Here is a 25,641-nt window from a genome sequence, read left to right as displayed (position 1 = left end):
GTTTATGCAATGCTTATTTGGTACCATTGTTGGTAAAGTAGATTACAATGATCCAGCTAAAACACACACACATCTCAGCATTCGGCAACGCAATCATCATCTGTATTCTGTCAAAGGGTGATCACTTAATTGCAGATAGAACAATTTATTAAAAGGAGAAAAGGTTTAGATAGATGTGCTGATGATTGACAGTCAGGAAATGTTGGGAGTTGATGAAATGCAGTGTTCAAAGGTTCAGTTCAAATTTAGATTAAAATAATTGCATGAAGACATCAGGATTAGGTGACAAATTATTCAGGCCTTGACAGGTAGGATGAGGATAGAGCTCGCAGACTGAGACCACCTGCCAGAAAAGGCAGGGGACCTTATCTACAAGATCAAATGGGACTTTTGTACATCAACTTTCTGAGGAAAGTTGCTAGATGCCAGCAGGGCCAGAAGCTCGTCAGTGACAGTGAAGAATGTTGTTATTATGAATTTTTGCACCTCTATTTCTTTTCAAACCAGTAACATTTTGTCATTTGTAAGTGTGCACTGCTGCATTAGAGAGGTGATGAAGATTGCTGCTCGTGGTAGGCTGAATTCAACTTGAAAGGAGAGCAGCAAGAAAAATTATTGTCGCAGCTCTCAAGGACTAGGAGCTTCCCAGGGATGCTTGGAACGACCACTGCATCTGTGTGCCATATCTGCCAAAGACATGAAGTATTTTGCAACTCAGGGGGCATCACTGCTTAATGTCCAATTTAGGATAGTAATCATGAATGCTCTATACTTGGGGAGCAACCACCACTTTATTAGCAAGTGGCAGACCAATTTAGATGCTATTTTTGAATCATAGACCAAACAGTGACTGCCTGGCACAAAGGATTACTCATGAACACCTGGCTCATTGCTCCAGTCCATGAATTGCTCTTGAAAGCAAACCCCACACCCCACATAATGAGAACCTTGCCCTTCCCAGAATGTCATGGAAGTCTTCAATCAACAATTCCAATGTTTGGACCATCTGGAGTTACCTGACGGCCCTCTACAAATAGGTGTCCCAATCCACCATTCCTTGTATCTTCTGTAAGCTAGCAAGTATGCATATTCAATCTTTACTAGCAAGGAAGATGCAATGTCAAGAACTGTTATTGAAATTTTAATCAAGAGAAGACTTTTTTCTATGACAATTTTTTTTTTAAATCAAATTGTCTGTGCATACAAGCAGCAAGGCGTGGAAGAGCAGAAAAGTGCCTAGTCCCCTGCTCTTTTCCTTATATACAGGATTGCTTAGCCAAATTCTGCTCTAATACAAGCTATAAATTTGCTGATGACACCACTGCTGTTAGCTGACTTGCAGGAAATGATGAGTCAGAATATAGGATGGAGACTTAAAATCTGATTGTATAATGCCAGAAGAACAAACTTGCTCTTCATGTCTGACCAAGGAACTTATTGTGGATTTTTTGAAGGTTAGGCTAACTGCCACATACCTGTTTTCAATGATAGGATGGCAGTGGAGAGGGTTAGTTCTTTCAACTTCCTGGGAGTCCACCTCTCTTGGAGCTAGTGGATCAAGGTAACTGTGAAGGAGGCATACTAGCACTTTAGAGAAAGTCTAAGAAGAATTGGCATGTCAAACACCCTATAAAACATCTACAGGTGCTCTGTGGAAAACACACTTACTATTTGCGACAAGAGTTTGATTTGGCAAGTTAAGTGCTGGAGAACAGAATGTGGAAAACTGAGCCAGTTCCATCTTGGGCACCTATCTCTATTGCTATGAAACAATACCTCAGAAGGTAGCCAACGTCATAAAGGACCCCCCCCCTCCCGCACCCCAACCACTTTGATCATAATCACTTCTCACTGCTACTTTCAGGCAGAAGGAACAGAAGCTTGAAGTCCAGCACCTCTAGGTTCAAGAACAATTTTTAATCCAATAGCTCTTGTACCACCCTATCTCCAAGCATAAACTAGTCTGGGCCACCAAAAGATCTATTTGCACAATTGAAACATCACCTTTTTTCTTTTGAACATGTATCTGCCCTTTTATATTTGTATCTTCATTTCTGACTTGGATTATTGTGGAAAATTTTAGTCTATGCATCTTATGTATTTGCTTGGATGTTGCAAGTAATATTTTCAGTATATTTGTATATTGCCCTTATTTACATGAAAATAATCCCTTCTAGATATTCTGTAGCAAGTAGCTCACCTCCTGAACTCCAAAGCTTTTACACCTTTTTCAGAAGGGTGATGGAATATTCACCACTGACTGGGTGAATGTAACTTCAAAAAAGTCACAAAAAGCTCAGCACCATGCACTTTGCAAAGCATTTGCTCTCTCAATGAAGGACACATCACGTTTGCATTATTTATCATCTGCAAAATGCTGACACATTTGTTATACTATCTACTAAATCCACAACTTAGAAAAAGCAGAACAAAACCAAGTTTCTTCAGGACAAGATCGTCCAAATTTGGAAATATAGATTACTCATTGTGGATCCAAAATACTGATCATGAATGTTCCTACCCTCCATTTTCTCCAAGGCAATTAAATGTTGGCTTGCATTTTGTGCTATTCCTCAGGTGGGTAGTGGTACAGAATGTTAGAATCCTGTAATTCCAGTTGAGAAAGATTACCTTCTGCATTATGTTTGTTGCAACAGGCTGTTAAATTACACAAATATTCAATTTGTTGTTGCTGTCTCATTTTAATCAAATGTTGCAACGTATCAACAGAAGAATGAATAAGGAGTGAATTCCCTAACTAAGGATTAAAAAGACTGAAAAAGGAGACAGATTTTATAGGCAAAGTTTGCATGGCAGGTGTAGCCAAACAAATTATATCGTTCAACACCTGAAGAATCAGTCTCATTTGAAATTAAAGGAAGTCAGTCAAGGAACACAGGCCACAAAGAATGGGACAATGGAGAAAAAAAATGGATTTTCACTCGTACAGCACAGAAACAGATCCTGTGACCCACCATGCCCATGCTGATCTTCCAATACCATCTCCACTGCTCCCATTTTGCAGTACGTACTTATTGTTATATGCCTTTGAGGTTCAAATGCTCATATTTTGGATTGTGCATTGTATTTTGAGGCAAATTCAAAGAATGTGGCCAAAGATTCATTATTTGACCTGCGTCACATTTATCCATTATCTTTCTGCTCACATTGGAGATGTGAAGGATGAGAGATACTGAATCTGCAGCAAAAGTTGTGTGTCTGAAGGAGGTTTGTTGTCAGGCAGTATCTGTGGAGGGAAACGGACATTTGATATTTTGGGTCCTTCATCTGGATTGAAAGTGAAGAGATAGGAATGAATAAATCATACGTCACAAAGAGTGTCATTTCCTGCTGAAATGTGTAGGGAGGGGAAGATGTGTCCTGATGGGATTGAAGAGTTGCAAACTCTGGAGGGGATAAAATGAATAAGGGAAATTTATCCTTGTTCTGAGTAAAACACAAATGTTCATAGACGCTGTGACTGTAAAAACACAAATGCTGGAAGAACTCAGCAGGTCTCACAGCATCCGTAGGAGGTAAAGATAAATAACCAACGTTTCCGGCCTGAGCCATACCTCAAGGTATGAATTTTTTTTAAAAACTGATAGGCATCTGTATTAAAAGGCTGGGGAAAAGGGAAGAATGGGGAGGAGGAGTACAGAACCAACAGACAAAAGGTGTTAATTGGACAGAAGAGAAGAAGGGTGACATATCCCTGTTTTGTCTGGGAGACTGGGCAAGAGAGCGGGTGCAGGAATAGAGATGTGGTTGAAAACTCCCACTGGGAGTTGCGGAGGAAGGAATAGCCACATTTACTAAAAGAAACAGTAATTTCATATGGCCTGGAACAGAAAGCCACATCAGGTAGAGATAGATAAACTGTCAAGGGGTGTGGTCCAGTTAGCTGTGAGAGTTGGTGGGTTTGCACTGAGTGTCAGTGGATAGATTATCTTTTCTGAGATGAGACATCCATAATAGGGAGAGAGGTGTTCAGAATTGTCCAAATGAATTTGAGGGCGGTGTGATTAGTTATCACAAGATATTGGAGCATCAAGACTTCTCCATCATTCTAATCATGAACTGATCCATCCACCCACTCCTCAGCTTTCTCCATGGAACCCTTGATGCCCTGACTAATCAAATACCTGTCAATCTCTGCCTTAAATATACCCACGACCTTGCTTCCACAGCCACCTGTGACAAGTTCCACAGACTCATGACTCTTTTAACGCAACTCTGTTTTAAGTTGAAGCCCTTTTATCCTGAAATTATTCCCTCTTATCCTAGAATCCCCTACTATGGGAAATAGCCTTGCCACATCTACTCTCTCCAGGCCTTTCCACATTCAAAATGCCTCTATGGGGTCCCCCCCTCATCCTTCTATACTCCAATGAGTACAGTCCAAGAGTTGACAATTATTCCTTGTATATCCCTTTCATTCCTCATAACATTCTAGTAAATCTCTCAACCTTTCAATGCCAGTACGTCTTTTCTCAAATATGGCACCCACATTTGTACACAGAACTCCAAGTGAGGTCTCACTAATGCGTAGAGTCTCAACATTACATCCCTGCTCTTGTGTACTATTCTCTCTGAAAATTAATGCCAACATTAGATGCACCTTCTTCACCATTGACTCAACCTGGAGCTCAACCTTTGCAGTATCCTGCACGAAAACTCCCAAGTCCCTTTTCAGCTTGGAATTTTGAAGTTTCTCCCCATTTAAATAATAGTCAGCCCGGTCTATTTCTTCAACCAAAGTGCATGCCCGTACACTTTCCAACATAGTATTTCATCTGCCATTTCTTTACCCATTCTCCTAATCTATCCAAGTCTCCCTGCAGCCTTTCAGTTTCCTCAGCACCATCTATTTTGGTATCATCTGCAAATTAGACATAAATTATTTGGATTATGGAATAGATGGCTTTATGTACAATGTAAAAAGAAGCAGCCCCAACACTGACCCCTGTGGAACCCCTCTGGTGGTAACTGGTAGCCAACCAAAATAAGAGAATCTATTTATTCCTACTCACTGTTTTTTGCCAATCACCCAATACTCTAGCCATGCTTCCTGTAATTCCATGGGCTGTGTGTGGAGGTAGTGAGAGATTAGTTGATTAGGGGTGTGTTCAATTGAAACAGTTGATTAGGACTAGTTAAGGCTACCTTAACAGGTAGAGAGTAATAAAAGGGACTGCTATTGGAGCAGCCAGCAGTAGAGTGGCTTAGTAACAGAGTGGGGCATTGATGTTGCAGCTTTTGTCATCGTGGCTTCGTCAAGCAGCGGCTGAGGAAGGACTTTCTCCTTGTAAGGTAAGGGTTGTAAGTTTCTTTAATTAATTCTGATCATTGCAAGAATGAAGTTAAGGAGCCAGAAATTTGGGCAGTCCAAATGTTGCGATTGCAGGATGTGGGAAGTCGGGCAGCACAAGTGTCCCTGTCGGCTACATCTACAAGACCTGCATTCAGCTGCAGGTTCTGGGAGACCGAGTTAGGGGAACTGGCGCTGGAGTTGGATGAACTCAGAAACATTTGGGAAGCAGAGGTTGTGAGAGGAGATTCCGGGAAGCAGACACCCCAAAAAGACAGCTGGGTGACTCGGGAGAGGCAGCAAAAGCAGGGTTGCCCTGTGACTGTTTCCGTGAACAATAGGGTATACCATTTTGGTGGGGACGACCTACCAAGAATAAGTTGTAGTGGTTGGGTCTCTGGCACTGGGACTGGACCTTCATCTCAGGAGGGAAGAGAGGAATGCAGTCGTGATGGGGGGATTCGATAGTTCGGGGAACAGATAAGAGGTTCTGTAGAAGAGATCAATGATCCCGGATGGTTTGTTGCTTCCCTGGTGCCAGGGTCTGTGATATCTTAGATCACGTGCTCCCGATTCTCAAAAGGGAGGGTGAGCAACCACAACATAGTCCATGTAGGGACTAATAACATCGGTAGTAAGGGTGCAGAGATCCTGATAGGAGTGTTTAAGGAGTTAGGAGCAAAGTTGAAAGAAAGGATCTCCAGGGTTGCAATCTCAGGATTGTGCTAGTGAGGCAACAAAAACAAAGATAATCCAGCTTAACACATGGCTAAAGGGATGGTACAGGAGGGGAGGGCAGATAATGTAAAGGAAAATTTAAAGGGTTTCTACAAGTATACTAAAAAGGATAGTATGGACAAAATTGGACCCCTAGAAAGAGTGGTCAACTATGTGTGGAGCCTCCCGAAATGGGGGAGATCTTGAACAATTTTTTTGCATTGGTATGTATGCAGGAAACTGGCATAGTGAATAAGGATGAAAGGAAAACATGTAGAAATGTCCTTAGGTGGGGGAGGTGCCATAGGATTGGCGAGTTGCTCATGTTGTCCCGCTGTTTAAGAAGGGCTCCAAAAGTAAAGTTTGTAAATTAATTGAAGGATTTCTGAGAGAGAGGATATATAGATACTTGGATTGTCATCAGCTGATTAAGGACAGTCAGCATGGATTTGTGTGTCGTAGGTCATGTTTAACAAATCTTGTAGAGTTTTCTGAGGAAGTTACCAAGAAGGTTGATGAGGGAAAGGCGGTGGATGTTGTTTATATTGTCTTTAGTAAGGCCTTTGACAAGGTTCCACATGATAGGTTGGTTTTGAAAGTTACAACACTAGGTATACATAGAGAGGTTGCCAACTGGATTTGAAATTGGCTTGGAGGAAAAAAACAGAGTGGTGGTAGATGGTTGCTTCTCAGACTGGAGGTCTGTGTCAAGTGGTGTGCCTCAGGGATCTGTGTTGGAACTATTATTGTTTGTTATCTTTATAAATGACCTAGATTATAACGTGGTAAATTGGATCAGCAGGTTTTCTGATGACACAAAAATAGGAGGCATAGTGGACTGTGAGTAAGATTTTCAAAGCTTGCAGAGGGATCTGAACCAGCTGGGAAATTGGACCAGTAAATGGCTGATGGAATTTAATGCAGATAAGTGTGAGATGTTGCACTTTGGAAGAGTGAATCAGGGTAGAACATACACAGTAAATGGTAGGCCGTTGAGGAGTGCGGAGAGGCAAAGAGATCTGGGAATACATGTACATTGTTCCATGAAGGTGGTGTCACAGGTGGACAGGATTGTAAAACAAGTTTTTGGCATCTTAGCCTTTATTGAGTATTGAAGATGGGATATTATGCTGAAGTAGTTCAAGTCATTGGTGAGGCCACACAGAATATTGTGTGGAGTTCTGGTCACCCAACAGCAGGAAAGATATCAATAAGATTGAAAGAGTGCAGAGAAGATTTATTAAGATGTTGCTGGGTCTCCAGGAGCTGAGTTACCAGGAAAGATTAAACAGGTTAGGACTATACTCCATGGAATGAAGAAAAATGAGGGAAGACTTGATAGAAGTTTATAAGATTATGAGGAATATAGACAGAGTGAATGTGATAGGATGTCTCCACTTAAATTAGAGGAGATAAATACAAGAGGTCATAGTTTTAGACTGAAAGGGAAGAGGTATTAGTGGAAAGTTTTTCACTCGGAGAGTGGTAGGAGTGTGGAATAAGCTGCCATCTGATGTGAATGCAGATTCAATCTTGAGTTTTAAAAATAAATTGGATAAATAAATGGATAGGAGTGGTCTGGAGGGTTATGGAATAAGAGTAGGTCAGTGGGGCTAGCTAGTTTTATTGGTTGGCACAGACCAGAAGGGTTGAATGGCCTGTTTTCTATGCTGTAACATTCTATGTATATCCATCATCCAGCTCCCCACCATGACTACCAGCCCTCCCACATCTCCATCGGGCACACAGAACTCAAAACGGTCAACCAGCTTACCTACCTCGGCTGCACCATTTCATCTGATGCAAGGATCGACAGAGATAGACAACAGACTCGCAAGGCAAATAGCGCCTTTGGAAGACTACACAAAAGAGTCTGGAAAAACAACCACCTAAAGAAACACACAAAGATCAGCGTGTACAGAGCCGTTGTCATATCCATACTCCTGTTCGGCTCCGAATCATGGGTCCTCTACCGGCATCACCTCCGGCTCCTAGAATGCTTCCATCAGCGCTGTCTCTGCTCCATCCTCAACATTCATTGGAGTGCCTTCATCAGCAACATCGACGTACTCGAGCTGGCAGAGTCTGCAAGCATCGAATCCATGCTGCTGAAGACCCAACTGCGCTGGATGGGTCACATCTCCAGAATGGAGGACCAAGCCTTCCCAAGATCGTGTTTTATGGCGAGCTCTCCACTGGCCACTGAGACAGGTGCACCAAAGAAGAGGTACAAGGACTGCTTAAAGAAATCTCTTGGTGCCTGCCACATTGACCACCGCCAGTGGGCTGATAACGCCTCCAACCGTGCATCTTGGTGCCTCACAGTTCAGCGGGCAGCAACCTCCTTTGAAGAAGACCGCAGAGCCTACCTCACTGACATAAGACAAAGGAGAAAAAACCCAACACCCAACCCCAACCCACCAATTTTCCCTTACAACCGCTGCAACTGTGCCTGCCTGTCCCGCATTGGACTTGTCAGTCACCAACGAGCCTGCAGCAGTCGTGGACATACCCCTCCATAAATCTTTGTCTGCGAAGCCAAGCCAAAGAACATTCTATGGTTCTATGGGCTCTCTTGTTTAGCTGCCTTATGTGTGACACCTTGTCAGGCCTTTTGAAAGTCAAAATACACAAGATCCACTGCATCTCCCCTTTCTATCCTGTTATACAGTTAGTAAAGTTGACCAGCAGCCATACTGCCCAGAATGTTACATTGGAAGAAAAGTATTTCCCTGAATTCTTCACAGATCGTTAAACAGCAATTAAAGAAAATTGGTGTGAAGAAACCTCTGAGCTTGTCTGAGAGCAATTTTAAACAAAAAATACATCTATGACTACAGTTTTGTCAGAAGCCATGAGGTATTGGAACCATTTCCAGAGGATATTGGAATTCCACAAGTACCTCAACAGGAATAGGACCATATTCTCAAGGAGATTGCTAATGCATTTGATTACAATAGAATCAGAGGGAAAGAGAACATTAAAATAAAATAATTAATTCGAGCATATGAGAAGAGAATAGTTGCCAATAATAAATGCAACTCCAAATTATATTACAAAGTGCCAGAATTAGATGATCCAAAGTGCATCACCACACATTTGTTGGGTCAATTCCATCTGCAACCCTCTGCCCAATTTTCCATTTGGTCTATGACCCATTGTATCCTTTCACAACCTTTGAGGAGAAAGTTATTTTTTTTACATGGAGAATGGCTCATATCCAAAATGCATTGTTAAAGGAAGTGGTCAAATTAAATACAATTACTACATTCAAGATACATTTATATCAACATTTAAATAAGCAATGCTTCGAAGAATATGATAGATGAGCATAAAAAGTCAGCACGTGGATGGTGGGCTGAAGTGTCTGTTTCCGCTATATGAGTTTGTATATAAACTCTGGCTCTGTAACACAAATGTGAAACTGCCAAAATAACGGTCACCAGAGGGTCACTATAATTGTTCTTAATGGTGGTGTTCTCATCCATGGGACCATCCCAAATGCTTCTACACTTTGGTCAAAGACTTGAAATTCCCAAGACTCAGCAGAGATATTTCATTTCTTAAAATCGACAACGAGATAGACAACAGACTCGCCAAGGCAAATAGCGCCTTTGGAAGACTACACAAAAGAGTCTGGAAAAACAACCAATTGAAAAATCTCACAAAGATTAGCGTATACAGAGCCGTTGTCATACCCACACTCCTGTTCGGCTCCGAATCATGGGTCCTTTACCGGTATCACCTATGGCTCCTAGAACGCTTCCACCAGCGTTGTTTCTGCTCCATCCTCAACATTCATTGGAGCGACTTCATCTCCAACATCGAAGTACTCGAGAAGGCAGAGGCCGACAGCATCGAATCCACGCTGCTGAAGATCAAACTGTGCTGGGTAGGTCATGTCTCCAGAATGGAGGACCATCGCCTTCCCAAGATCGTGTTATATGGCGAGCTCTCCACTGGCCACCGAGACAGAGGTGCACCAAAGAAGAGGTACAAGGACTGCCTAAAGAAAGCTCTTGGTGCCTGCCACATTGACCACCACCAGTGGGCTGATATCGCCTCAAACCGTGGATCTTGGCGCCTCACAGTTCGGTGGGCAGCAACCTCCTTTGAAGAAGACCGCAGAGCCCACCTCACTGACAAAAGACAAAGGAGGAAAAACCCAACACCCAACCCCAACCAACCAATTTTCCCTTGCAACTGCTGCAACCGTGTCTGCCTGTCCCGCATCGGACTTGTCAGCCACAAACGAGCCTGTAGCTGACGTGGACATTACCCCTCCATAAATCTTCATCCGCGAAACCAAGCCAAAGAAAGAAAGAAAAAATAATTTCCTCTGACCTGGGAATTATTCCTATGACAGAGCTAGAATGGTACGTCTGCTTTGGGAGAATGATGTGAGGCATGCAAGTGACAAGGCCTGCTCAATGTAACTGAGTGAGTTGAGAGCCTCAATATAAGGGATGTAAGCCTGGATTAAGACATTTGTTTCCCTGTCCTTCCAATGAATTAGAAAATATTGTGGAGACGTTGTTGCTCCTATCTCTGGAAGGTTGTAGGCTAAGCAGTGACCTGAGAAAAGTTCATAAAATCATGAGTGGCATTGATAGAATAGATAATAAGAATCTATTTGGGTAAATATGCCAAATATTAGAGTATATACATTTCAGGTGACCAGGGGAAAGTTTAAAATGGATCTGAAGGGCAGATTTCTTTTACACAAAGAATGGTAGTTATTTGTAACCGTCTGCCATGGCTACTACTGGTCACAGATTTCAGAGGCCTTTGAATACCCATATGAATATGCAGGAAGAGGGATATATGCATCATGGGCAAACAGAAGAGATTTGGTTTAATTTGGCATCTCGTTTGGCATAGAAAAACCTGTTCCTGCGCTGTACTGATCTATGGAGGTTCACATCTGTTTAATCTGAACTTGGTTTATGTTTCATTTAAAAGGGATGTAAGAAACAGTCATCTGATTGTTATTTGGAAATAAGCCCATTTCTTTCCTAAGAAATATTTACAGTTGATCAAATCTAAACATGCTGTGCATAACTTTTACCTTCCAACAATATACAGAGCCAGGTGTATCTGTTATTATATATACATAGTCCAAAACACTTAATATTCAGTGTAACTCATCAAAGTTTAAAGCTTAGGGTATTCAGGCCCATACTTCCACAGTCCTGGCTTAATTAGAACAGATGCCCACTGCAGTTGGTGTTTTTCAATATAATGGTCTAGGCTTGGGTTAAAAGACAGGGTCAAAGTGAGTGCCCAAAACTGGGCCTGCAAAGATCAAAGGAGAGTCAGACTTGGGTATGATGATTGATGAAGAATGTTGGTCACATTTATGTAGGAAAAGAGTACACCAATTATATCTCACCACAAAAATTACATAAAGGAAAATTAAAGATATTGGAAATGTGCTTCAGATGTGGGTTAGAAATTGGTACCTTTTATACACTCCATGTGGACCTGCGTGAAGGTGAGACCCTTTTGGTTGGAATTATCTAATATATTAACTAGGATTATGGGACAGACTTCCTGCTGGATCCAGAGCTGTATTTATTGTGAAACCTGGAGGATGTGGACAGAACAATAACTTGAATTCCAAATTAAATTTGTAGGCATTGCCCTGTCGGTAGGAAAAAAAATGCATTGCAGTCACCTGGAAGTCTTAATCCCCACCCCCCTGCTCATCAGTCAATGGTCCATGGAGATGCACAACTGCATGCCTATGGAAAAAATAATGTAATTGATGAAATAAATACAATACTTTTGCCAAAATATGGCAACCTTATCCAGAGCACTTTGGTGCACAGCTGTAGCAACAGTCCCCAGTTCATAAAGCTAACAAAATACAAAAAGACAACTGCAGTGAAGAGTCAAAGAGTGGAGGTAGATTAGAAAGACTGGCGGTACACTGAATTTTTCTTTTTTCTCTTTACCATTTTTTTGTTTTTCACTATTTATTTTAGTTATTTAATTTTCAAAGTTCTGGGGAGGGAAGAAAATTACAAGTAAGCTGATATAATATTGGTATCTGAGAAGTGAATTATACTAAAAGAAAGTGTAAATACGTTAAAAAGCATTTATTTTCAGATGTGATACTGTTTGTTTTGGAAACATTGAAAAATACAATTTCAAAAAAAGACAAGGTCAAAGATGCAGATTACAAAAGACTCAGAAAGATAAACAGGGAGAAGCATAGTAGCAGACTTCATGTCAATCCCCTTGTTGCTGGAGGCATGGGCAGACACGTTAATGCAGAAAATTATATCGTTTAGAAAGAAGAAGGAGATACTTAACACTTCAAGGTACAATTTAAAGAGGACATGGAAGTAGAAATTCCTAAGGATTTACAAATACATTTAGAGGCTGTTAAAAGAGTACAAATGAGCAAGAGATTTTCATCATAAAAGCAAGTAAGTTACTTTAAACATTGCAAAATCAATCACCAGGACTTAGCTGAAGCATTATGTACAATTTGTTGCACCGTGCTTTAGAGAAGAAGACAAATTCTTGAGCGGGTGCAGAAAAAAATTACCAAATTGACATAAAAGATGTGAGTTTCAGTTGTGCAAAAAAAAACTGGAAAAGTTGCTGATTAAGTGAAAATTTTTAAAGTAGGTATTCAAAATTCAGAAGAGTTTTGATGGCATACATCAGGTGAAATGAACTCCATTAATCGGATGATTTATTACCGGGACAGAATTAAGGTCGAAAAATGCAAGGTGTGGGCAGTCAAGTGATCTTGAAAGAACCAGAGGTGAGAATAATGAAAGCCAACTTTGCACAATAAAATATTAAGATCTGGAATCCAATGTTTGAAAAGTTATTGGAGACAGATTCATGTAACTTTAACAAGGAAAGTTTGATGTATTCATTTCCTACCCTTGATTTACAAATTAAGCACTTTACAAGGTTATGAGAAAAGAATAATTGATGCAGAACAATGCCCATATTTCTTTCCAGGATGATTCTTTGATTTTACCATTCTGTAATCAAATGGTATGTGCAGTGAATCTTCCAACTTCACATCACGAATCTACTTTTCCTTTCAATCTGCTTCATTTCTCCCCCCTTTTGCCTCCCCTCACCCCCACCATTTTGTCCCCATTACCACCTATTCTCATTTCCTTCCATTTTTAGTTCCATCCTCTTCCATCCTTATTTACTCCACAGGATTCCTCCTCCCTCCACTCTTTGGTTTCATCTGGGCTTTCATTTTACCGCTATTGTTAACTTTTATCAGATTCAAGTACTGGCAGCCTTGCCTCCACTTGTCATCCACCCTGCTGTTTGAATAATCTTCCTCTACCTGACCTCTTTATTTTACCTTTCTCTCCCTTTGTCTGCCACCTGCCCATCAACTGCCTCTGTTTGTCATCCTTCATCCCTCCCTGTTTCACCGATCCCCTCTTGGCCCCTGTCCAACGCTGTCCCCCCCGCCTTACCCCCAGCCCGAGCTCAATGAAAGGCTCTGGCCCGAAACTTTGACAATTCTTTTTCTCCCACTAATGTTGCTTGACCCACTGAGTTCCTCCAGCAGACTGTTTTGCTCCAGATTCCAGCATCTACAGTCTTGTCTGCAATTAATACAGTTCAATGGATTGAGTAGTGGTAATTATAACTCCTCACATTATTAGTCAGTTTTTGACTCTTTGCAGTTGTTTCAGTGTGATGAATCTCATTAACTTTGCAGCGATATTTTTGAAATTGAGATCATACTCAGCTTGAATGTTGAAGGAGCAAAGAAGAGAATAATAAGGAAAGTTTAGAAACTGGATTTGATAATGAAGTGGATGTGTTCTCACTCGTGAGAAAGTGTTGAAATTGGAGATGGCATGCTGAATTGCGTTCTTGTATTCCACTTGAGAAAATAACTTGCAATTTACGTAATAAATATCATTTCTTTTTGAGAAATACTTACAATGTGTTCATTTGAAAGACTGAAAACTCACCACACTGGTATCCCTTAGCTCCAATACTAAGTGTAATATAATTTTTTTTTAAGCATTTTTTTTACTCTCCTTTTCCTTGTGTAAGGTTAGGTTGGGGGTGGGGAGGGATGGAGGGAGGGATTAGGGCACACACACACACACACACACACACACACACACACACACACACACACACACACACACACACACACACACACACACACACACACACACACACACACACACACACACACACACACACACACACACACACACACACACACACACACGTATTTTTTCCAATCTATTAATTCAAAAATTGTAGATTTGGTTTTAAAATTCTTAAATAAAATATTTTAAAAAGTGTTGAAATTTTATTATTGATATTTTCACATTTCCAAAGGAACTGGGTATTGTAACCCATGACAAACAATTCTCCAATATGTAAGAAAAAGACTCAATGTGTGATGGGAGTTGTATCTTGGAAATATAGATTTTAATTGAAACACTTTGTAAACATTTTTAATGAAATTAATTGATTGCTCTGAATAAAAGAATAACACGAGAATTGCAGATGAAAAGCAGGTCTGGAAGCCTCCATAGAGAGAAATGGACTGTCGCTGTTTTGGATTGAGATCTTTGCTCTCAACATCAGTCAGACCACATTGCTGACAAAATGGAAGGATTTTAGAAAACTATGAAATCAAGGTTCATGAGGAAGAAGCAGAAAAGTGAAGTACAGAAAAGTAGCCGAGGGGCAACCTTTGCTCTTATTTCTTATGTACTTGCATGAAGGCTTTCTGTCCATCATTTCTCTTGTAATGACATCCCTGGTGTGTAGACTGAAGAGAATGACAAGATAATGAACTGTATCCCAAAGATTCAGAGAGAACCTCCATTAACTTACATCTGTTGACAGCCCTGCTTCTTATTCTCACAACCTCCACCACTTTTTTTGCCACTATTGGAGGATGTTAAACAAAACTGAGCCTCCAGAAGGTAAGCTTATTGGATTCCCCTCACTGGGACAGAAAGTTACTTCAGGACTCAGATTATATTCACTCTCAGTTCCTAAAGGTCCAGTGACAATTGTGAAGCAGTCTGCTGAACTCTAATTAAGGTACTTCTTACCCTTTGAGATATAGCTCTCGGTGTAGAGCACCAACTGAAATATGGCAAGCAATGTAAAACTTTCTTAAATAGATGTCACATGAACACTTCTGATATGTGCCATCGACCCTGACTTTTTTTTTTACCATGGTCACAATGGATTTCCACTCAAAGAGCATTACAAGAATAATAAGATATGGAGGAATCACGTGATGGAGTAGTGGCCGGTCAGGTAAAACCAACCCTCTCCAGAAAAAAAGTTAGGAAAAGACAAAGCTCAACAAAAATAAAATATAAGAAATAGAAGATAAAGTTACAGAGAAGAGAAAGAGGATGGCACCCAAGAAGGAGAAAGTAAAAACAACCGAAAAAAAAGAAAATTCACCGGAGAAGAAAGAAGAAGGCCCTATTTGCGCAAAGGAACAGGGAGCTGTGGTGGCGAGGAGTGCCCAATCCCCGAGGTTGGTGCCTCCCCTGCGGAGTCACGACCTCCCGACCAGTGGACTTCAAAAATGGCTCTCGGAAGCAAACAAAAGTGCGCAATCAAGGGAAAAAGAAAACACCGATGGGAGTGGGGCTCAGCAGAGGAGCGGGCAGCCACAATGCGACCAGCTGAAGGACGCCCGACACCAGGGTGCTCAGCTGGAGGATGAGGATGGCGGCATGGGAAGGAGCGAGAAAACAGACGAGGGAGAAAGACGGCGGGGTGACTGACAAGAGGATCAATGGCAGGATGCCTGACAGACGGGCAGCCCAGCAAGAGGAGGCCCGACAAAGAGATATAAGCAGCTCATCAGGAAAAAGAGAAGAGACACAGACACAAAGAAGAGAAGAAGAAGACACAAACACAGGTACAGACACACAAGAAGAGGAAGAAGACCAAGATCTTCACAGAGAAATAGAAGGTAAAACAGATGGACAGAATATAGATAAAGCCTTTTTTGAAGAACAAATGACATAATTAAAAGAATGGTTATCATTGGAATTTAGTGCAATTAAAAGAAAAATGAAAAGAGCAGAAGATAAAATGCAAAGTTTAGAACTGGTCATGACAGAAATAGGGAAAAGAGTAGAGAATGTGGAAGAACGAGAAACAGCTGTAGAAATGGAAGTGAATGACTTAAGAGAAAAATTGGAAGAAAGAGACGCAAGAGTTGTTATCTCAGAAAATTGATATTGGAAATTTATAGTAGGTGAAAAAACATAATAGTGGGCCTGAAGGAGAGTGAAGAAGGCACAGACATGAAGTAATTTATAAAAGGATGGATCCCGAAGGTCCTTGGAATGACAGAAATGTAGGAAAGAAATGAAAATAGAAAGGGCACACAGAGCACTAGCTCCGAAACCACAGGCACATCAAAAACCAAGATCCATCTTAGTAAAATTTTTGAGATACACAAGAGAAAATATACTGGAGTGGGCAAGGAATAAAGTTAGAGAAGATAATAAGCCATTGGAATACAATAACTTTTGAACTCTTAAAGAGGAGGAAGGAGTTTAATACAGTGAAAATGATTTTATGGAAAAAAAAGGTAATAAATTCATGTTAAGACATCCAGCCGTGCTTAAAATATTTATACCCAGGGAGCAAAACAGACTGTTCTAGGATCTGGAGGAAGCATAAGAATTCGCAGAACGTTTGCAGGACAGATGAAGAGATGTAACAAGAATGAAGAATGGTGATAAAGTATATATATATATATATATATATATATATATATATATAAAGATGCAAAAACAATGTATATGTAAAAAACTAAAGAGGGAAAAGAGAAGGGAAGGAAGGAAGGGGGATAAAAAGAGTGCTTTGTTATGTGGTTTTTTTTAAGTGTTTTTTTGGGGGGGTCTGGGGGGGAGAGGGAATAAACGTCACTGCAAAATCAGTTGACACTTGCGAGAAAGATCGGAATCCAAATGGAAAGAGGAGTTGTGGTTGCCCGGCAAGGGATAAGGGGAAACTCAGAGGGGGGGGGGTGCATTTGGGGTTAAGGTATTATTGGGTGTGGGAATTGTTGGAGTATTTTATGTTTTAAATGTGTTGTTGTACATTGAGTTTAATAAGGGAAAACTAAGATATGAAAATGGGAAAAAGGGGGATGGAGGTGGCGAGGAAACGGAAAAGAGGTGTAAGCAAGATATAAGATGGCCACATTGAACTATATGACTATAAACATTAATGGAATACATAACCAAATTAAAAGGAAGAGGCTACTAAATTTACTGAAGAAAAAATAGATATAGCATTTGTGCAGGAAATGCATCTAACTGAAGTGGACCATAACAAATTAAAGAGAGTATGGGTAGGACACGTAGCGGCAGCATCATAAAAATCAAAAGCTCGAGCTGTAGCCACATTAGTTAACAAAAATATACCAATCAAAATAGAGGAAGAAATAATACATCCAGCAGGGAAGTATGTAATGATAAAGTGTCAGATATACTCAGAATTTTGTAATTTGCTCAATATATATGCACCTAACGAGGAGGATCAAAAGTTTATGCAGGATTTTTTTTTTTGAAGATTGCAGACACACAAGGAAATATATTGATAGGATGGAATTTTAACCTTAATTTGGATCTACTGTTGGATAAAACTGGACAAAAGATGAGCAAAAAGAATAAAGTAGACAAATTTATGGTTAAATCAATGCAGGAAATGAAACTTATGGATATATGGAGGAGGCAACACCCAGGAGAGAAGGAATATTCATATTATTTGAGTAGGCATAAAACATACTCAAGGATTGATATGTTTTTGTTGTCAGCCCATATTCAAGGGAGAGTTTGGAAAACTGAGTACAAAGCTAGACTATTATCAGATAATTCATCCCTGTTATTAGCAATAGAATTGGAGGACATCCCACCAAGAACATATAGATGAAGGTTAAACTCCATGCTACTTAAACGGCAGAGTTTATTGAATGCCAAATTAAAACATATTTTGAAATAAATACGGAATCAGTGAAAGACAAATTTATATTATGGGATGCAATGAAAGCTTTCATTAGAGGGCAGATAATAAGTTATGTATCTAAGATGATAAAGGACTACAATCAGGAAATAGAGCAGTTGGAAAGGGAGATAGTAAGTACAGAAAAGGAATTAGTAAAAAGGGATGATATAATGAAAAGGAGAGAATTGGTGGACCAAAAAATAAAATACGAAACATTACAAATGTACAAGGTGGAGAAGAACATAATGAAAACAAAGTAAAAGTATTACGAACTGAGAGAAAAAAACACATAAAATATTAATCATTAATCTGGCAATTTAAAACAGAACAAGCTAAAGGAACTGTATTGGCATCAAGGAAAAAGGACAAACAAATTACATATAATCCAATGGAGATTAATGAAAACTTTCAGGAATTTTATGAATAATTATACCAAACTGAGAACTAGGGAAAGATAATAAAATAGAGGAGTTTTTAGCTAAAATTGAACTGCTGAAATTGCAAGAAGAGGAACAAAACAAACTAATAAAACCATTTGAAATAGAGGAAGTACAGGATATATTTAAAAAGCTGCCGAACAATAAAACACCAGGAGAGGATGGATTTCCAAAATTTATAAAACATTTAAAGAGTTATTCATTCCTCCTCTCCTGGAAGTAATGAACCAGGTAGAAGAAACACAAAACTTGCCAGATTCATGTAAGACAGCAATAATTACAGTAATACCAAAGACGGGGAAGGATCCATTAACACCAGTATCATATAGACCTCTACTTAACTCAGATTATTTCTTTCTTTCTTTGGCTTGGCTTCACGGATGAAGATTTATGGAGGGGTACGTCCACGTCTGCTGCAGGCTCATTGGTGACTGACAAGTCCGATGCGGGACCGGCAGGCACGGTTGCAGCGGATGCAAGGGAAAATTGGTTGGTTGGGGTTGGGTGTTGGGTTTTTCCTCCTTTGTCTTTTGTCAGTGAGGTGGTCTCTGTGGTCTTCTTCAAAGGAGGTTTCTGCCCGCCGAACTGTGAGGTGCCAAGATGCACGGTTGGAGGCGATATCAGCCCACTGGCGATGGTCAATGTGGCAGGCACCAAGAGATTTCTTTAAGCAGTCCTTGTATCTCTTCTTTGGTGCACCTCTGTCTCAGTGGCCAGTGGAGAGCTCGCCAAATAACACAATCTTGGGAAGGCGATGGTCCTCCATTTTGGAGACATGACCCCACCCCCCCTCCCAGTGCAGTTGGGTCTTCAGCAGCATGGATTCGATGCTTGCAGACTGTGCCAGCTCGAGTACTTTGATGTTGGTGATGAAGTCATTCCAATGAATGTTGAGGATGGAGCGGAGACAGTGCTGATGGCAGCGTTCTAGGAGCCGGAGGTGATGCCGGTAGAGGACCCATGATTCAGAGCCGAACAGGAGCGTGGGTATGACAACGGCTCTGTACACGCTGATCTTTGTGTGTTTCTTCAGCTGGTTGTTTTTCCGGACTCTTGTGTAGTCTTCCAAAGGCGCTATTTGCCTTGGCGAGTCTGTTGTCTATCTCTTTGTCGATCCTTGCATCAGATGAAATGGTGCAGCCGAGGTAGGTAAACTGGTTGACTATTTTGAGTTCTGTGTGCCCGATGGAGATGTGGAGGGGCTGGTGGTCATGGTGGGGAGCTGGCTTATGGAGGACCTCAGTTTACTTCAGGCTGACTTCCAGCCAAACATTTTGGCAGTTTCCGCAAAACAGGATGTCATGCGCTGGAGAGCTGGCTCTGAATGGGAAAATAAAGCGGCATCTTCTGCAAAGAGTAGTTCACGGACAAGTTGCTCCGTGAGCAGGAAAGGGCTTTGGCAAATACTAGAGCACCTCGGATGCCCCCCAAGTTCCTCAACATGGTTATCCAACTGCACGAAAACCAACAAGGTCGGGTCAGATACAGCAATAGCTCTCCGAACCCTTCTCCATTGACAACGGCGTGAAGCAAGGCTGCGTCCTCGCACCAACCCTCTTTACTATCTTCTTCAGCATGATGCTGAAACAAGCTAATAAAGACCTCAACAATGACATCCGGTACCGCACGGATGGCAGTCTCTTCAATCTGAGGCACCTGCAAGCTCACACCAAGACTCAGATTATAAGATAATACCAAAATTATTAGCAAACACATTGGCCGATTGTGTACCAAAAATAGTAAAACAAGATCAAACTGAATTTATTAAGAAAAGATGAACAGCAGTTAATGTCTGTAAACTTATTAATCTAATTCATGCAGTTCAAGGAAAAAAGAAACCAACAGTGGCTGTTGCTTTAGATGCAGAAAAAACCTTTGACAGAGTAGAGTGGAACTACTTATTTAAAGTATTACAGAAGTTCAATCTACCAGAAAAATATATAAATTGGATTAAAGTATTGTATAATGGACCATTGGTGAAGGTAACAGTAAATGAATATGTATCGAACCAATTTAAATTAAGTAGGTCATCTAGACAGGGATGTCCATTATCCCCCCTCATTGTTCGCCTTAGCAATAGAACCTTTGGCAGAACTGATAAGAATAGAAATTAAAATAAAAGGGATAAAAATAAAGGAGAAGGAGTATAAAATCAGCTTATTGGCAGATGACATCATAGTTTACCTAAAAGAACTAGAGATATCAATAAAAGAATTACATAAGAAATTGAAGGAATATGGAGAAATATCGGGGTACAACGCAAAGAAAAGTGAAGTGATGCCAATGAGTAATGCGGATTATACAGAATTTATAATTTATAATTTAAATGGCAAGCACAAGCAATCTGATACCTAGGTATCAGGTTAGATAATAACTTAAGCCACTTGTACAAACTAAATGATCAGCCATCAATAAAGAAATTGCAGGAAGACTTAGAACATTGGAAAGAATTACCGCTAACGTTGATAGGGAGGGTAAATTGCCTTAAAATGAACGTGTTCTCAAGGATACAATAATTATTTCAAACGTTACCAATTCCCTTAACAAAAAAAATTATTTAATGAACTAAAGAGAATAACAAGGAAATTCTTGTGGAAAGGGAGGAAACCAAGGGTAATGTTAGATAAATTAACATGGAGGTATTACCAAGGTGGTTTGCAGTTACCAAACTTTAGAAATTATTATAGAGCCACACAATTAAGGTATTTATCAGATTTTTACCAGGCAAGAGAAAAACCAGACTGGACTAAAATAAAATAGGGAAGAAGGTACCAGAACATATACTTTATAAGTGGGATGAAAAGCTGGTGCAATATAAAAACTCACCAGTACTGCATCATTTACTTAATACATGGAAGAAGATGCACTTAGAAAGGAAAAAAATGAATGACCAAATACCAAAATTATTATTGATGCAAAATCCACTAATCCGTTTTACAATAGATAACCTTTCCTTTAGAGAATGGGAGAGAAAAGGAATCAAAAGAATAGAAAATTGTTTTTTGGGAAATAATTAACATTTGAACAGTTGAAGTACAAATATGGATTAACTCATGGTACAATGTTTGCATATCATCAACTGAAAGCTTATTTAAAGGATAAATTGGAAAACAAATTGATATTACCAGAAGGAAGCAGCTTTGAATATATGATTACAGACACAATGATAATTAAAAGATTTATAACGAATATGTATATTAAGCTGCCAGATAAGGAAAATGATGAAATAAGCTATAAACCTAAAAAAAAGTGGGAAAAGGATTTAAACATAAAGAATGAAGCATGGGAAAAGTTATGTTCTGGAACTATGAAGAATACAATAAACACAAGGTTACCCATGATACAGTATAATTGGTTACACAGATTATATATCACTCCTCAAAAATTAAAAGAATGGGATCCAACATTATCAGATAGGTGTTTTCGCTGTAAGAAGGAAACAGGAACAACAATACATGCAAAATGGGCATGTACAAAAGTGAATACGTTTTGGGAAGATCAAAATCAGACATTAAATAAAATCACAAAAAATAACATACCAAAAAATCCAGAGATCATTCTTTTAAGTAACATAAGAAGTAAAGAATTAGACCTCAAACTGGATGAAGCACAAAAAAGATTTATTATGATAGCCTTAGCGATAGCAAAAAAAATGTATAATGTCAACTTGGAAAATGGAAGAGAGCATGAGAATACATCAATGGTACATGGAAATGAATAAATGTATTCCATTTGAAAAAATAACATAATTTTAAAAATAAAGTCACATTGTTTGAACAAATTTGGGAATCATACATGGAACATGACAGAGAGAGCTTGCCTCGGACCTCCATCCCCTAAAATGATAAGAAGACTAAACGACTTGATTCAGTGTGTAACAAATAGACGATGCATTTTTCTTGTTTATTTTCCTTTGTGTGAAGATATTGTTTTATGGTTTTATTGTATTGAATATGTTGAATATTTATGGGTTTTGGAGGAGGGTGAGAAGAGGGGAGGGAGGGAAAGGGGGAAAAAAGGGAGAAAATGCCACTGTGTATATTTAATGAGAAATGTTTGAACATATTTTGGTTGATATCGTTCACAGTGTGAAAAAAATATTTAAATAAAGAATAATAAGATATACAGTTCTGCGTTTAAGCAACAAGTATCAGTATCAACAGCCAAGTATCAGTCACTGAACTTTGTAAAGGCCACAGTGCTCACAAATTCACAAGATACTTATCCTGATGGTTTCTGCTCAATGAGAATTAAATGAGGCTATTTTTCTTTAACTATTGTGCCTGAGTGACATCATAATGCTGCCTATTGGTGTGGACAGTGATAATCTGGCATAAGTAAAACACGAAAGTCTGCAGACACTGATTGAAGTAAAAACACAATGCTGGAGAAATTCAGCAGGTCAAACAGTGTCCTTTATTCTCTTTCTTTGGCTTGGCTTCGCGGACGAAGATTTATGGAGGGGGTAAATGTCCACGTCAGCTGCAGGCTTGTTTGTGGCTGACAAGTCCAATGCGGGACAGGCAGACACGGTTGCAGCGGTTGCAGGGGAAAATTGGTTGGTTGGGGTTGGGTGTTGGGTTTTTCCTCCTTTGCCTTTTGTCAGTGAGGTGGGCTCTGCGGTCTTCTTCAAAGGAGGTTGCTGCCCGCCAAACTGTGAGGCGCCAAGATGCACGGTTTGAGGCGATATCAGCCCACTGGCGGTGGTCAATGTGGCAGGCACCAAGAGATTTCTTTAGGCAGTCCTTGTACCTTTTCTTTGGTGCACCTCTGTCACGGTGGCTAGTGGAGAGCTCACCATATAACATGATCTTGGGAAGGATAAAGATACATAACCAATGTTTCAGGCTTGAGGCCTTCGTCAAGGTATGAGCAAAAAGAAAATCTGGCATAAATCAACTACTATTGGTTGGATTGATGTCCAAACTTGAAAGTTTGGTATGACATTGAGCTTAGTCTTCATGTACAGAGCAATCATGGCAGGAACTCTGGGTGCAGGGAATGTATCCCAATTATCACAGATTTAATAACCTTAGAGACATTGTTTTGTGAAAAGTTCCAATTAAAAATGTGGCTTCTTGTGGAATATGAAGTAGAAATATAAGCCGTTTTCCCCTTCTCTCACAGGATTGAGTGCCTATCCTGGATCCATAGCTTGTGCAGCAGACCAAGTGAGAAAGTTATATAAACATCAGTTGCAAAAAGAAAAAGCAGTACACCTCTCCGATAGTTACAGTGAGCAGAAGGGGCAGAGTGGTCATTGAGGGTGCAGTGAACAAAACAGTACTGTAAATGATACTTTCATACAAATGTTCAATCACCTTCTTAAAAGTAAACAATATCCAAATTTTAATGATAATTCTAAAATAAAATGTTGCATGATGAATAACGTAATTCTTTAATCATTCTTCACGGCAAGTTCTGACTCATACTGCAACAGCAAATACAAGGTCAAATTCTACAAACTACGGGAAATGCCGGGAATGACCATAATTTAGGAAAGTACACTTGAGAAGATTGAAATTCAACAGTACAGCATTAAAAATATGATCTAATTTCGATAGCATAATTTTTATACCAAAATATATGAATCTAATTGAATTAATATTGTGCACCAAGACTACTGGAGCACCTCAGGACTGTGTGCCCAGCCCGCTCCTGTTCACACTATTAATCCACAACTGCTTTCCCAGATCCAGTCCAATAGTATCAATCAAGTTTGCAGATGACACAACAGCAGCTGGCCTCATCAGCAATAACAGTGAGTCATTGAATATCACGTGAAATGATGCGAAAGTAACAACCTGACTCTCTACATAGTCGAGATGAAGGGGATGATCGTGGACTTCAGGAGGACCAGGAATAACCACCCTCCACTACACATCAACAACTCTGTAGTAGAGAGAGGGGAGAGCACCAAGTTCCTTGGAGTTCACTTAACTAGTGACCTTTTGTAGACACTCAACTTCTCACTTGTCAGGCGCAACAGTGACTGCACTTCCTCAGAAGACTGACACAAGAAAGCTGCCAGCCACTCCTATGTCAACCTTCTATAGGAGCTCTATCAAAAGCATCCTGGCTGACTGCATAACAGAGGTACGGTTGCTGCAGAGAAATAGATCAGAGGTCAATCCACAGGTCCATAAGAGTGGCAGAGATGATAACTGGAGTTTACCTTACCCCCACCCCCATCGACATGATCTACTGGGACCGCTGTCTGAAGAAAGCACACAAAATAGCTGATGACCCATTCCACCCTGCACACAGCATCTTTCAGTTGCTCCCATCAGGGAAGAGATACAGGAGGATCAGAGCCAGCACCACCAGGGTAAGGAACAACTTCTTCCCACAGGCAGTGAGAACGCTGAACGACCAAAGGAACTGCTCCCACTAACCATCTGAGACACTCATTTGTACAAATCAATACTGATTTTTAAAGAAAAGAAATAATGTATGTATTGTTTGTATGTGGTGTGTCTGGTTTTGGGTCTGCATGTTTTGCACTGAGGACTGGAGAATGCTGTTTCGTCGGGTTTTAATTGTACAATCAGATGATAATAAACTTGACTTGAAGATACAGTGAAGAGTTTTGTTTTGTATTCTCTCTAGGGAAGTAATCCCAGATTCAAGTTCAAGTATATTGCCATATGTTTTGCATGCCTTCCATCCATACGCAAGTACAGCAAATAAAACAGTACAAAAGGCTGAGTTCCAGAGAGAGGTAAGGACTGAGAGGGTGGAAAGATAGGGAGGTAGAGGGGCTGCAGTGTGTGTCTGCTGGGAGCAGCATGCAAAATGTTACTTATTTTAATCTGATCAATAAGATGCTAAATGCTTGGTTCTTTCATAATTCAACAGCATAATCTTTTATTGAAATGTTGCCATTTCATTGTCTGTTTTTAAACATTTTTTATCAATGGACATTATTTTTTATTAATCATGTTTTAAAAAGGCATTTCTCATGAGTACACAATGGATTAAAAAAACCTTGAAAAAAGATCCAGTCTGAAGTACTGAGAAGCCCAAAAACTGCAAATGCAGAATCGTGAGCAACCAATGAGCTGTTAGTTCCCCAACCCTGCACTGCCCAACTCAATAAGTTGGGGGTGGTGCATGAAGATCACTCCAAATGATTAGGTTCATGATGATATGGGAAATTGT

General features: G+C 40.1%; 1 protein-coding gene across 3 annotated transcripts in view; it reads left to right on the top strand.

The window, feature by feature from the left end:
* The window catches only part of LOC138755199 (upstream-binding protein 1-like), a 131,663-nt gene that overhangs the window by 1,773 nt on the left and 104,249 nt on the right, over window positions 1-25,641 (top strand). The window contains exon 1 of one of the 3 annotated variants that reach the window (XM_069920732.1): window positions 12,263-12,462. The exons of the other annotated variants lie outside the window; for them this stretch is intronic. The gene's annotated coding sequence lies outside the window, so the exon portion shown is untranslated. Of the gene's footprint in view, window positions 1-12,262; window positions 12,463-25,641 lie in introns of those variants that run through there. 3 annotated transcript variants of the gene reach the window in all.

The sequence above is a fragment of the Narcine bancroftii genome, chromosome 2 (assembly GCF_036971445.1).
Source record: "Narcine bancroftii isolate sNarBan1 chromosome 2, sNarBan1.hap1, whole genome shotgun sequence".
Taxonomy (NCBI): Eukaryota; Metazoa; Chordata; class Chondrichthyes; order Torpediniformes; family Narcinidae; genus Narcine; species Narcine bancroftii.
This window is presented reverse-complemented; position numbering and strand designations above follow the sequence as displayed.